This window comes from Ambystoma mexicanum, chromosome 1q, assembly GCF_040938575.1.
Source record: "Ambystoma mexicanum isolate Mex_15411 chromosome 1q, UKY_AmexF1_1, whole genome shotgun sequence".
NCBI lineage: Eukaryota > Metazoa > Chordata > Amphibia > Caudata > Ambystomatidae > Ambystoma > Ambystoma mexicanum.
In genome coordinates, this window is record NC_090922.1 from 475647767 (window position 1) to 475663358 (window position 15592).

The following is a 15592-nucleotide window of genomic DNA, read 5'->3' on the forward strand; positions in this document are numbered from 1 at the left end:
GCGGCACACAGGTGAAATCAAACATATTGTAACACTGGAGGATGTTCTGGAAGGATGTCGGCTCATGGCAATACTGTTGCGCATCAATCAGGAGCATCTTTCATGCGAGGCTGGCTGTAATTTAAAAACTAAGTACCTATCACACTGCACGATTGTTTGAAGAGGCCGATATCCTTCACACCAGGACCAGGCCCAGCTCCTCAATTGCAAAGTTCAACGACCCATGCTGTCTTGCCTGACTTGAACATGGCCACCGTGCCAGAATGCGAGCACTCATATTTTTATGTCCGAATGTGTGCCCCGCCAAACTGTATGATACCATCCCGGAGAGCTCTGCTAGGCATGCTCCCAGAGATGAATATGCCCATGGCGCCATGCAATCAGGAATGGTTTGGCAATGCCCTCTGCTAAAAACAGCCCTAGCCACTCATTGAACGAACCCAAGTATTAACATTTGCCCTGTTTATGTGCTGTGTGTCTGCATCCCCATCCTTCCTGATGCACTCCACATGCTCGACACGGCTTTCCATGGGGAAGGATACTCACAGCGAACAATGCTGCGTAAGGAACTTCCTAATCAGGTCAGTCTCCATAGTGGTTCTAGGTATGGGCTAGATGGACATTGGTGTCTTATGCCATCAGTCAGCCAAAAAATGAAATCTCACTCACAAAACGCCCTTCTATAATGCATCTAAGTTAGATAGCAAGGCTCGACGCGGGGGCCAGAGGAGGATGTAGGCGTTGGCGAAGCAAAAACAACGGATTGGGCCTCCAAGCTGGGCCCTCCTGGTGAACCACTCTGAAAGATTTATTCTCTGACTCCAGGCATCCATGCTGAAAATGAATGGTGAAAAGCTGTGCGACGTTGTAGAGAAGGCACCCTCAAGAGTCATTTCTCTTCTGTCCTGCGAAGCAAAACACTCACATGTCACTGATCAAGGGCAAACAACACTGGAAAGAGGTAGGATGCAGAAGGAGCAGAGCAGAGCAGGGCAAAATAGAGTGACATCAACGGCACCATCTGATAATTGGATCAATAGCTAATCATCCACAGCCTCAAGGGGCAAAGAAATATGATACAGAAAATACAAATAAAACACCAGAATGAAGGCCAGGAACTAATGACAATGATAACGATAAAACCTGAGTGAACGTACACAATATGATCAAAAACATCATGGCACAAACTCACAAGAATCAGATGAAAAACAAAGAAATCACTGAACTAATGAAAAAAAAAAAGGATTTACCTCAATACCAACTAGGGCAGAAAATGGAGAATATAAGATGTAGAATACCAGGTAAAGAATCGAGGAAGGGGCTACATGGAACCATAGACAGTTCAAAGCCCCACACGAGGAAGTCGTCAACCTAAGGAAAAACCTTGGTTGGATGCTAAACATGTAGTGAAGATCCAACCCAAAATATACTTGATGCCGGAGGGAGAAGGTGGATAGACTCCTCAAGGACACATAGTCAAACTCTTGAATTAAAGAATAGCACAGCCACATAAATGTGGGGTCACAATCAAAATCCAGATGGCACACCATGAAACATCCAGACTGAACCCAATGGGAGAAAACCCGCCCTCCCCCCATATAATAGCATTCTTTGTGAATAAACCCATAAATGAGCAGGACCAGAGGCTATGAGTTAACAGCCCTGCAACTATCAAAAGCGGAACAATATTTGCCCACTCACATGTCAAGAAGGGAGTAGCCATCACCAGATGGACGATTCACACCTTCTTCCAAAGATTCGAGAAAGAGGGGGAATGCAAAGGAAAAAAGAAAAACACTAGGTAACGACAGAGAAAAGAGAAGGCGGGATTCCAAGTGTAAAGCAAGAGACCAAACATATGATGTAAGAGTTAAGGAGAAGGGGACAAGATACAAGGTACAACCTATGAAAACAAAAGAAAAGACACATGGGGGTTAGAGAAAACAAGGGCAGACAAGGAAACCGAGGGAATGCTTTAAGCCTGAGAGATGCAAAAAATGAAAATTACAAATTAAATTGGCATTGGGACTTTTCAATGGTCTGTTAAAGGCCTGTAAGTGCAAGGGAATGTTTGTGCACTTACATCTAGCTCCTACAAGAGGCCCACATAATCAAACCCCATGAGAATAGAATGAAAAGAGCGTACCCACCAATGCACCATACACTCCAACAATAACAAATAAGAAGGATTGTATCTTAAATGATCATAAAGAAAGGAACCATAAGCCGGAGTGCCATTTTATAGCCTTTGTGTGGCCGACCTCGAGGCAGTAAAAAGTGCTTAGGAGGGAACTTACCTCATTCCCAGAACTTACATTTAATAAAAGAACTTTAAAGTTGTAATTAATGCAAGAATAGAAAGAGAATCAAGACAGTGCATAGAAAGGTGATCAAATATGACTGTCGCCTCAGAACACTTCAAAGTAATGTTATCCTTGTGACTCACATGCTGTGCACGTGAGCTCCGCGCACAACCCCTTCAAATCTATCTAGGTTTTGAGACTCAGGAATGAAGGATTAGTGGTAGAAATCCGGGGTCACAATCTCAAAGCATCTGAAACGGGCCTGCATGTGGAACCCCAAGTCTGTAAGACACGCCAGCAGTGTGGTGCTATCCCAGGTGTGCCTGGCTGCTCAGTGACTCCAAATTGGAGCTATGTTGAGGATTCACTCAGCCATATCCATGCCACTATAGGGGCCAAACATCTGATCATTTTGGAGATGACGTCTGGGGCATTACGGAGATCTGCCTCGTACTGCTGCAAGAACATGCTTTTCTATGGAGAATTCCTGGCCTCTCACAAGCACACTCCACGTATATTATCCATCAAGGGTTGGGGGTGAAGAATCTAGAAGATCTGGTCTTACACAAGGAAATAATAAGGGACCTAATGAAGAGAGGGACAGGATGCACAATCAAATGGTTACTGAAAAAAACCCGATGGCTATTTACTTGACTAATTGATATCAATCCTTAGAGATATCCTGACCACATGTTTGAGGATCATACAGAGAGAGCTGACATGACTAAATCATATTGACATGATCATGTGTCACTGATGTCATGCAGTGATATGAGATCTTTTCTTAATTGGCTGCTTAGCAAAAGTGAGAGACTTGAGGCTACCAAGTTCGGTAGAAAACATTGGAGACAATTTTCAAACATGGACGCAATTGAAAAAAGCTCAGAGGCTGTGCTTTCTTCATTTGCATTTGTTTCAGAAATGCAGAGATCCCCTTATCCACAGAGGTGACCTGCGTACCTCTCATTGGCTGAGCTGCAGCATGAGTGATGCGCTGGTCAGCACCCTTACATATAAAAGTGTCAGGCGCGCGCTCATGTCACTGATGCATAACCGGCCCCCAGCACTCACGTGGGTGATGTGGCAGACTCTCAAACAGCCAGTCAGTCTGAAATGCTAAAATATGGGAAACAAGTATTTCTATCGCTGTTTGAGGGATAGGAATGCAAGTGGGACAGCAATATTTTTTTTCACTGATGTTCCACTTAAAAGAAGATGCAGGACAGGCTCAAAAAGGACCCTGTCATACCTTGCGCTCCCCTGTGCCGATTTGAAACAGGTGCAGGGGAATGTGTGCATTTCTGTGCATTTCTAAACACAACCCATTTCTGAATTGCAGATGCGCATTGAAATCAATCCTTGTGTTTCAAAGGATTGATCCTGATTAATGATTGCTGCCACATGTGTTACCTTAGCAGCAGTCACAGAACAAGTACACAGCTGTTTGGATGAAAAGGGGTTTTCTCCCACTCATAACTATCCCAGTTTGGCAGGATTCAACATTACTCCGATCAGATTTATCGGGGAGTCAGAATCTTTCATATCAACACAGAATTGTACTGAAGTAAAAAACAATGCAACTGTAAAGACGACCAATATTTGAGTATTGCAGATTTCAATATATAGGGTGAAACCATAAGACCCAATTAATCCTAAGGGCTGCATTTAGAAATTTAAGATTAATGGGGAGAGGGCAGAGCACTGAGGTCCCCACAGGTAGGGTTTTAGGAAGCAAATTGAAATGGAGTCTTAGAAACAGCCGTTACCCCAATTGAAAGAAAAAGAAATAAGATGGGCTAGTTCAATGCCACAAACTCCTGCCATGGACAACTGGTAGAATAGAATGCGTCAATTGCAGGATATAGCTCCTCTAGGGGCAAGTGGTGGCATTTCCGGTAGCCATCTTAATGTGCGGATCCTCTCCTACAGAGAAGATAAATGAATCTGCAGGGCCGTCAGCTACAAACTACACACAGAAAGCTGCAAAGGGTCGACATTCACAGCACATGGTCGTAGCCGATTCCTGCCCACTCACTCCTAGAGCTTTGCTGGGTAAGTCAGACTGGAGAACAGCCTGAAATTTCACAGATATGATGGTTCCAGCAAAGGCTTCTTTGAAGATACTCATTCATGCTGTATCAAGGATATATTGATAACATAATGGTAGAGGTGGGCAATTTCAGGATCCGAGGCTAGACCCTTGAACATGCTTCCAGGGCAGATGTCCAGTTCAGAGCCTGACTCGTCGCTGAATGATGTCAGTTCAAGAACACCGTAGGGATCATACATGGACAATATTGAAATTGTAGGAATTGCCTGCATGTTAATGTTCAATGCCATTTTCTTACAGATAATGGAGATCTTTGACTTAATTTCCTTTCATAGGCTTTCATATATTGTATCGTTACATGTGATTTTAATGAATGAATACATAAAGAATGCATTTTTCATGAACCTAAAACAATGACAAAATATCAAATTATTTTTTGTTTTTATTTGGGGGTCAACCCCAGTCCCCTGTTTCCCTATGTTTAAAACCTCACCCCAACACCCCTGATCCCATTTTAACCACTAACCCCACCCACACATGTTATTTTAAAAAAATTGATATTTTTGTCGTTGTTTTAGGTTCGTTAAAAATTGCATTTGTTATTTTTCATTCGTTTAAATCACTGCATGCAATATTGTACCTCTTCATACCGGGTTCATCCTACTTCCACGCACTGTGATAATAGATGTTATCATTACCCAATTTAAGGGCACTTCATTTGGTGACCTTGGAGAGATGAAGGGCTGAGCCCACCCAGCAAGGATTAGAAGGTACACAGTGAACGATAGCCCCATGGCAGAGACAAGAGCTTAGCCCATGAGCTGTTCATCCAGTTAAGCGTGCAAGCTGGTCAGAGAATGTCTTTGATGCTGCTGATTTAAAGCTTTGCAGACTGTTCAGAGGTTGGCGAGTATTATAAAAAATAACTTTCTGAGAGGAGAGATTTTCAGATACCCAATGAGTGTTGTGCGATTAGTTGTACGCCACGTGCTGTACAATGATTATTGTGTCATCTCTGTTTCCCCTCTCGTTTTTGTGTTTGCAGCCTGGCTCTACTGTATTGGCACATATCATTGCCGGGTGCTTTTCCGATGGGTACTGGAAAAGCACCCACCTTTGGTGGTGTCAAGTGTGTGAAGCTTTTGCTTTGGGAGTGATTAACTGAGGGACACTCTAGTCGTACTCCAAAATAATACAGCAACATTATTCTGAAAAAAAGTTTGCATTAGCTGTATTTTCTTTTTGCGTAAATGCTGTTGATGGAACAATTCTCAGGACAAAACAGCGTTTCCTGACAGTGTCTACTGTCAGCAAAGTTTTCTGCTGGATAAGTGTCCGCAGTTTGCACTTTCTTTTTTTAAATCTTCAGTTTAGATTTGTTAGAAGTTTGTGATTCTGAAATCACGTGCAGAGCAAAACGTTGCGGCCTGGTTCAAATTCAGCCGGTGGGATTAACATTGTCCAACCCCCCTTTGGTAAAGGCTGGGGAAGAGTGCTTTGCTACATCTGCCAAAGGAGCACGGTGATGAAGACAGTGAAAAGGATGTGCTCTTCCAATAAGCCCTGCTTGTAAAATGGGTGAGATTGCACCAATCATGCAGGATATCTCAGGATAGCGGGTCACCAAAAGTAGCGTTGGCACCTAGGATCCCCGACAATGCTATTTTATTTGTACCTTTCCATTCTTTGTCACAAGCAAAGGATTTTATTGAAGGCTAGTGTAACAGACAATATTTGGGATAATATACCCCCTAATGTACGTTATAAGGATATTGCAAGTCACCGAGGAGTTCCGTGACCTTCTCGAGGAACGAGGTCGGAGGATGTATTTCGTTTCAAGGTCACAGAACTCCGAGGTGACTTTCAATATCCTTATAACATACGTAGAGCGTATTTCATTCCTTATTATACATTGCCACGCACTGTCATACCTAGCCACTTGCTTAATCTAATGTAAGAGATCTTCTATTCTAATCCATATAATCAATGTGAAATATCTTTGGATTTAAAAAAGCTGATATGCAGCTTGTAATGTGTTGCAGAAAAATAGCGTAGGGACTTCAATAAAATGCATTACAAACACATTTTCATTCTGTGCCTTAAAATAAGCATTAACATGCAGATTCTCGTTCACACACGTTAAAATGAAGCCGTGCACCCATTAAACTTTTTACCATAAATAGTTCTTTTTCAACTCATGGCTGTAAAGTGCCTAAGTAAACTATTTTACATTAGCACCTTGGACGGGGGAGCCAGCCAATCAGATGACTAGGAACGCAGGCTTGAACCACCGATACAAGCCCGCGTTCCAAGCTGCCTGATGGCCGGTGTAACGTCACTTTTTCCTATCTGTCAGAAAATCCTATCTTGCTGACTGAGCATGCCTGCGCATGCGCAGTCTGTACTTAAAGGATAGGATTTTTTGACAGCAGGAATGTGGTGTGCATTGTGTTTATGTGGTCTCAGGGGTTCCGTTTCTGTAACTTGATGTGAGCCAGGCTCACTGCAATAACAGAACACAGCGAAGCCCTGTTAAGAGCTACTCGTAAATGGACGTAAACATTACGAATCCACCGGACTCCAAAAGATAAACGCAGCGGACACTGTGTTTCACAAAGTCCCAGGATTCTAATAAGCACTAAATGTGCAAAACATATCAAAGTATACATAAAAAATATATACGTACGTGTATGTGAAGTAAGTGCATCATTGTCACGTTAATAATGCACTTATTTCACATACACGTACATATTCTGATGAATCCGGCTGACTGCGCATGCTCAGTCATGATTTATAGTGAAGCACTGGGGGTGTTCTGTAATGTTTGGTATCCCATACCGATCCGGTATCCCCTGGTCTTCGGCTGTTCGCTGATTGGCTGCATTGAGCCTGAGCAGCGGCCTCTCTTCCGAGCGGTCACAGACATAAGCAGCAGAGCACCGCGCGAGCTGCCCCAGTTGCTGTAATAGATAAAACACTGTTCATTCTGAGAGAAAGCTTTGCATTAAAACGCGAGGCTGCCTCTGAGGAAGCCGCTGATGTAAAGCTTTCTCTCAGAATAATAAACGGTGATTAATCTATACCCACAACGGAACGAAGCTCGGCATTACATGAACTTTAACTTGTCATTAAAATACGAGGCTTCAACTGAAGCCATTAATGACTCCTTACAGTTCATGAAATGTCGAGCTGCGCTTTGCGGTAATAACAAGACAGTTACATCTTATGAAAAGCCTCCCTATGTTATCCTGTAAGTGGAGTATTCAGCATTGCAAGAGGGAGTGGCGGACAGCCACGGTGAGACTCCTGCTACTTTCCCCTCAAATGCAGTGCACGCAGTTCCAGGCTGTCTCATTCGCGCCCACAAACCACCCACCCCTGCCCCAGTCTATTTTTTTGGTAACATTATTAGTGGCATATCGCATTTTAACACAACAAAAAAAAACGGCAGAATCATTACAGATGCAGAGAACTCATCTATTAGAGCTCTGTCGTGGCGCTCTGGGGCAAAATACATGCACATCAACTCATTTGCATATGGATTGCACCAACAGACATTACTTCACAGAAAGCACATAGCAAGGAGCATCATCAGTCTTTCATACTTGGAGGCAGAATGCAAGTGACTTTAGAATAAGTTGTCATAAGTAAGCTAAGTGACAAATAATTTTGTGGTGCAAAATACCTAAATTGCACTGTTATATATGGAGCACATGGGCGTAATTTTAGCGGGGGACAGTGGTGTCCCCCCCCCAACGTTCATGGCACATCATTTTGTCCCCATTCATTTGGCTGGGGCACCTTTTCATCAGATGTCATGTCCCCCCCCCCAACATTTTCAGCAAAGTTACTCCACTGATGGAGCAAGACAGGCTTTTTTTTTTTTTAAATAACAGCATGATATATTAAAGCTTTGAAGTGAATCACTTGCAGAGCTGCAGATAAGACACAGTCTGATTACATGGTCTGCCCAGGATCACACACTTTGGTTAAATGGTGAAACTGGGATGTGGACAATTTAAGCAACACACAGTTTTAGTTTATATAGATATTTATTAATGTTTCCCTTTGCATTTCATGTGCTTAAATAATAGTTTATTTATAGCAATGCCTTGGAAGCAAAGCACATTACATAAGAAACTGCCCTTTCATTATTAACTTTAACTATACATCATTACAGAAATATGTTGAACAATAAGAGGATCTTATTGGATTTAGTTTTATTGTCCCCATCCTGCATGCAAAGTCACAATCACATCAGGCAGATTAATGTGAGCCTAACAAACCCCCCCTGGGTAAAGCCATACTCATTATTTCATAAAGCCTGCAACATTATGCAACCGTCTCACACCTGATCACTCCCTGCCACGCACATTTCTAAAGGGACAAAAGTCCCTGCTAATAGATCAACACTCCCTCCCATCAGTGCCTAATGGTTCACATTGAAATGCTCTGTTGACACAGTGCAACTTGCGAGCCCCTTTGCTGCTGCCTGGAGCTCCTTGGGACATTGTCCTTGCAGAGCTTTCGGAAAGGGTAAGGTGTCCTGCTGCCAGGACAATTACTTTGCTGAGCAGGAATTACTCAGCACACATTGTCCTGCCAGGGGGACATCTTTCCCGTTTGGGCACCTTCATTGAGGTGCCGAACAGGAGAGGCGGCCCACTGACGAAAGTCCCGGTCAGGCTCTCAAAAGAGTCTGTGGGGTGGCCGTGTGCCCCCCCCAGCCCTCGCTTGGTACGCCACTGTGTCCAGGTGTTCTCCAGCCGATCAAGGTATGAAGCTTTACAGTCCCTGGTGCCACATCTATGAGTTCATGAACCATCCTTGTGCATTTCATCCATCCTCCTGATTGAAGGGCTTTAACACACCACATAAGACTTCCTCCATTAGGTTCTACACTTTTTTTGTCAAAATGTTATATTCAAGAAAGAGCGTGAACAGTAATTTCAACAAAGTGATACATCCTCGTCATATACCCCCACAGATTCCTTACATAAAATCAAGAAATGCAACCTTTCAAATACAATTTTCCATCAAAGAGGCACTAATAAAAACAACCACAAACAGCAATACGTAAGGAAAGTCGGTGGGTACAAGGTGTGTTTGTGACAGACAGCAACAGGAACATCGACAAGACGGAGCACACTAATACAACAAGCATTAGCAATGGGAACAGTTTGGGCTTTTTTGTAGGCATGGCAAAGGCACTTGTCAGGCACAGTCATATTGGTATTAACTGCCCATTGGTAGTTGCAGGTGCAAAATGGTGGCAGTACCTGGGCATCTAAGCAGTGCCCGGCAAGCTCCTAATATGATACACAAGCCAAAACTGTTGGTTTTGCCAATGCGTGTGCTTAACAGCACTTCAATGAAATAAACACAGAGTGCTTATAAATTAAGTGGACCTGGCTTCAGCATTTTTATTACACCAGTAGCGTGTTCACAGCAGCAATTAAGACTGCAAGCTGTGTGACCCTCCTCATATGCCGACACCTGAAGGGTTTCTGTCAAAGAGGCTGATACCTTAAAAGTAGGTACTGGGACAAGGAAGAGGAACATGGAGGTAATATGCCTGAGAGATATGTGTAGAAATTAGCATTTCTACACATAAAGTTGACTTACGACTGTGCCGGCCCGGTAACAGCTGCTATCACACCCGGCTGGTGTGCATAGTGTAGTTCACTCCACAAGCAGGAGAGCCCCATGGGAGCAACCTCTGTGCCTGCCGCTCTGTGCTTTTCCGTGCAACGCCCTGCGAGACTCTCACATGCCTCCTCGACCACGAACGGTGTGCCCTTGTGGCGTGGGGCAGAGCGATGCGGGCAACACAGTATGCTGTGCAGAAACATCAACCCAGTAGGCATACATGTTCTGCTTCTCACCCCTTACAGCATCTGCAGGTAAGAAGCCCTCAATTCCGAACACAAGTGGGATACTGCTTTGGTGCATGGGTGCAGCAGGCACGCATTATGTTGCCTCCCTTTTACAATGGCCTGGGCTCAGACCCCGAGTCAGGAGATAAGTGAGATGGTGTGCTGCTGCAAAGTGCCACCTCTTCTCTACTGCATGTCCTTTGGTCTCACGTCCTTAGTTCAGAAGATGTGCATGAGTGGAGTACTGTACTGATGTATTCCTCTTTTGTGCAGATCAATTCAGAAGCCCTGCAGATTATTTGTCAGTGAGTAGGATTGATACAGCCTTCCCTTTCAAAGCCCACTGCCACAAGCTTGTTAAAACATGTTCGCTGCTTCTAGTGCAGATCTTGGTGTAATCCCCTGGTTTAGCAAAGTCTTCCATACCAGATGATACTCTTAGAAAGTGGAACTGTTCCTATTTCATCAACCTTGCGGCCATGGAAGCTGCCAATGTTGTCAACGCTGTGAGGCCTCATTAGAATATGTTTCACCATGAAAATATTTGAAATAAATAAAATAAAAATGTTACCTACTCCTGCTCAGATGGAGATCACGGTAGCAAGTGTATTCATCCTCTCCACAGCATTATTACCAGTCTAACTATCTTATAGGCTGCGTATATCATACATTTGTCAAGAAGGAGATGCATACAGCAGGTACAGGCAGTATGTAAAAAAGGTTAATTGGCATGCTTATTAATGCCGTTCAAGGGTGCCCCAGTGATTGGTGGTGTTCCACAGGTGGGGATTATATTTATAACATGTGTTTATCCCTTCCATGGTGATTTTCTGGATGCCATATTGGGTGCTGGAATGGTAAGTGTTTGTCTTTATCTCTCTCTACCTGTCTCTCTCACACAATCTTTGACAAAACACCATCCATAAACTAAATGCACTCTTGCAACTTGAATAATACACCTTGACCATTAACCTCATATAATTTCAAGGTCTTTGATAGACCCTGAAAGTATAAAAGGTGCAGTCTAGTTGTGTTCCTCAGATCTCTGTGGTGGGGACTCAACCCACAGAACAACCTTACTGGCTCAACAAATGGCTATAGACGTCCATGGTCCACAATCGCTGTCCATGATCGGCAAGACTTGAACATGATTGGCGATGCTTGGCAATGGTTAGCTATTATTGGGGATGGTGGGCCATGTTTGGCAATGATTGACTTGGGGATAGGCAACTGTGGTTGGTTTGGATGCTGGTGAAAGTCAGCAATGGCCAACTGTGCTTGGTAATGGTTGCCTGTTGTCTGATCCTAAAAAACGTTTGGTAATATGAATAATGCAAAATGCAAAACATTTTAACTGCAGATAACCAAGACAAAAGACAGTTCAGCCAAACAAAAGCCAGACTCTATATCTGCTTCTGCCAACCCTTATGTCATGATTTTGCCTACTTGCCGCTTATCTGATCAGGTTTCATTTTGGAAACGCTTTCAAATTGCGTCCCAATCCAAGATGGCGCCCAGGCGCTCTTGCCACGCGGTGACATCATCGCGTTCATGTGCTCGGCAACATTTGATACCCAGAAATAAATAGAGGTAATTCAGAAGGCTTCTCACATTGCAATTGTTTTGTATTGCGGGACGCTAGTTTGCCTTGTGAGCTCGTGTTTTCTACTTGTTCCTGGTTCCTGTAAAGACAAATTCCCAGAATACCAAATTTACCTGGACGGTCTTCTCAGCACCTTGTTTTTTTTCCCCCCTCAAGGTTTTTTTCCTCGTGGGACCTGGCTCCCGCGGTAGCCGTAGTGCTTACCTGTTATCCCGTAATCGGGTTGCATGGTGGCTACCTGAAAGGACAGGCCTTATTTCTTCCCAGCAGAGGAGTCCAGAAGCAAAGAGATAAGGAGTGAATCTGACGCCTTATCTCCTAGTCATCATTTAGGGCATTCATTTTGGCTCACATGCAGAGGGGAACTAAACCACCACCTCATGGAGCCAAAACTTAAAAATTCAAATGTAATCAGTACTCAAATAATTCTAATAAAATAAAAAGTCAAATAAAAAATGAATCAAATAAGAGATAAAAGTAAGTTTGAGTCCCTGTAATATAGCCAGGGGTGTTAATGTCTCTGTTACAGAGATATACTTGTATCCTACGGATCCGAATTTCCCATTTCCAGTTAGATTGCACAAAGGGTTAATATGCCTGCTCTGATTTGTCTGTTACATGCACTGCGCACTGCACATACCTACCATTCAGAACAATGGAAGAGCTGTGGCCCCTGCAAAACTGAAAGATATATTACGATTTGCTCCTCATAAAAACAAATGTCCCTTCTTCTGAGTGCTCCAGCACGGGAGCAGGATTTTTTCATTTAAATAGGGCACTGCAGCTACACCGGAATGGGACAGCCTTTGAAAGACTGCCCATGCTGGTGTGGCAGCGGCGCACTATTTAAGTGAAAAGCTCTCCGCTCGTACACAGCAGCTTGGAGCTTTTCATTTAAATAGGATGTTGCTCCTACACCAGTACAGGGTAGCTTCTGAAAGGCTTCCCTGAGCTAGTGTGGCAGCAGTGCCCTATCACCCAGCAGATACAGAAGGATGCCCTGTGGCAGACCGGGTTTACAGCCGCCGGCCTGCCTCATGGGGTAGAGCTTGCTGAGGTGGGTCGTAGCAAGGTTCTGGAACTGAACTGGGACTTGCCTGTACTTCAGAGACCTATTCTAGAATCAGAAGACGCTGCTCTAGTATTTGTGTGAGTGGGTGGGGGCTGTGCATGGGGGATGTAGCCACTTCCCTCGTGTGCTGAGGAGGGACACATTGAAACAATCAGCGAGGGATCCTAGTGTTCTCAGTGTCCCAAAAACAAGTCTGTTTGGGTTGTAGCTGAAGACTGTGATGGGAGGAAGACATAGTTCTCAGTTGTCAAACCCTCAGAGGAAGCCACTCCCCAGGGCTATGATCAAGCTCAATGGGACAACTTGTCAACTAGCTGCCAACTCACCCTAGATTTGGCAGAGCCTCCATTGTTTGTGATTGACCAGATACAATTCCCTTTCACACTTTCCCTTCAAGATAAAAAACATACAGTAGTCACTCAGTGGCCGATTAAAGCTTGCACCCTATGCCTGTTTAACCGCTGTGGGAAACCTGAAGGTGTCACCCTGGCTAAATCCCGGCGATCTGTTGTCCAGGTGGCCAGGACATGGCCATCGCTATTGGATCCTGTGGGTGGACTAGTGAGGGAGGATCACCTGGATGGGGTGTCCTCGGGGAGTGGGAGTAGGACACTGACGGGTGAGACGTGGTATCCTCCTTCCTTCAACACCTTTTCCCCATCCTCTTCCGTGGGACATTCAAAAACACTGCCCCCCCTTTTCCGACACGAACACTTTCGCACAACATGAAAGACAATGGACTAACACCAGAGCCGTTTACCTGACTTGTCCCAATACCAGGGTCAGGCAAAAGTCAGGCAATTTATCAGAATCACACACACCTGACGGCCATTTCCCTTCCCCAGAGGGATAAAAAGGGGAGCAGGAGAGCATAGAGAGCACAGTACGAGCGAGGCAGACCACACAATGAGACAGCTATCAAGACCAGGCAGTTCAAGAGGAGGAGAAAGGCGACAAACATCGAGAGGCAGACGAGGAGAGACACAACCTAGCCCTTCTTGACAAAACCCAGCAAAACCTCTGCAAAAGGAATCGTAAGACCGAGGACAATAGCCCAAGTGTCCTGCAGCAGATGTCAAAGGTACACCGAGCGTATCGACGGTGATAAGCTGGATCGAGGGACACTCCTGCTACCATGGTACCGGCCTTGACTCCAGTTGCGAAGAAAACCAAGCGGTTCATCACCGCCAGTGAGTCGAAGGGAAAATTGATAAGAACCGGGCTGTGGGGAATGAAAGTTGCAAAGTGGCAAAGTAAAAGAAGTTCAAAGAAAAATTGTAAAGGGGAGACCAGCTGCATAAGGGGACCAGCACCACGTGGGTGCTGATTCGAGAAACTCTGGTCGACTCTGATTGATCCCTGAGCGAAACTACAGATACCAGAAGGCCGTAAGAGCGCCGTCGAGATAGCTCAAAGTGGTCATACAGGAGGTCAATCAAAATCCCTGTACAGTCGAAAGCCTTTGACCTAAGAACTATAAGAAAGCAAGGGAAGTAAGGAACAAGTTACTTACCTGTAACTGTTGTTCTCCAGCATGGGTCTGGAATGGATTCACATGCTCATGAATATTCCCCGTCAGCGGGCTGGGAATCCTCGGTAAAGAAAAAATCAGTTTCAGTTTCGTTTCTGAACTGTCTTTCTACTAGTAACCAATCACTAGTCTCTGGGTCTACTGCCCCCAACCAATGACTGCCCTCTACCTAAGCCCCTCCTCTGGCACCCATCTTCAGATATGGTAGCACGTAAAGTGGCAGTAGGACCAAGAGAAGAGCCGCATAGGGGTTGGAGGGAGGGTTCACATGTGAATCCATGCCAGACCCATGCTGGAGAACAACAGTTACAGGTAAGTATCTTGTTCCTTCTCCAGCATGGGGTCTGGCATGGATTCACATGCTCATGAATACAAGAATACATAGCAGTACACACATGCACAACCACGGGAGGTGGCAAGGCTCAACATTAAGCATTTCAACAACTCAACATTAAGCATCTCTTACCTCCTCACCAGGTTCACCTTCAGGCGAACAGGTTGCGCAGCACTGCCTGGCCGACTCTAGACTCCTCCCTGGAATCCCGGTCGATGCAGTAGAATCTCGTGAAGGTGTACATCGACCTCCACGTAGCAGCCCTGCAGATGTCCAGCAGGGGAACACCAGACAGGAACGCCATTGTAGCAGCAATCACTCTGGTTGAATGGGCTCTTGGACAGCCGGGCAACGGTCGGTTTGCCAACCGGTGACAGTGCATGATGCATTGCATGATGCAGCCGGAGAGCCATCTGGAAATGGAAGCCTTCGAGAAAGCCTTCCCTTGGTTCACAGGTCCAAAGTTCACAAACAGCTGTGATGTCTTCCGAAGACTCTTTGTGTGGTCCACGTAGAACTTCAGCACTCTAACCACATCCAGCGAGTGCAAAGTCCTCTCAGCCAGCGACGAAGGCGACGGGAAGAAAACAGGTAACACCAAAGGCTTGTTGAGATGGAAGTCCGACGTCACCTTGGGCATGAAGGAGGGGTGCATCCTCAGCACTACCCTCATCTCGTGGAATGTCAGGTATGGAGGTTTACAGGAGAGGGCCTGGATCTCTCCCACTTGTCGTGCAGAGGTGATGGCCACAAGAAACGCTGTCTTCCATGACAGGAACTTCAACAGTGCCGAATGCAGAGGCTCGAATGGCAGCCACATGAG

At 45.0% G+C, this 15592-nt stretch overlaps 1 protein-coding gene across 1 annotated transcript in view; it reads right to left on the reverse strand.

The window, feature by feature from the left end:
- LOC138521536 (phospholipase A2 inhibitor gamma subunit B-like) overlaps nucleotides 1-15592 on the reverse strand; it is a 130375-nt gene that overhangs the window by 92063 nt on the left and 22720 nt on the right. The window lies entirely within an intron of this gene.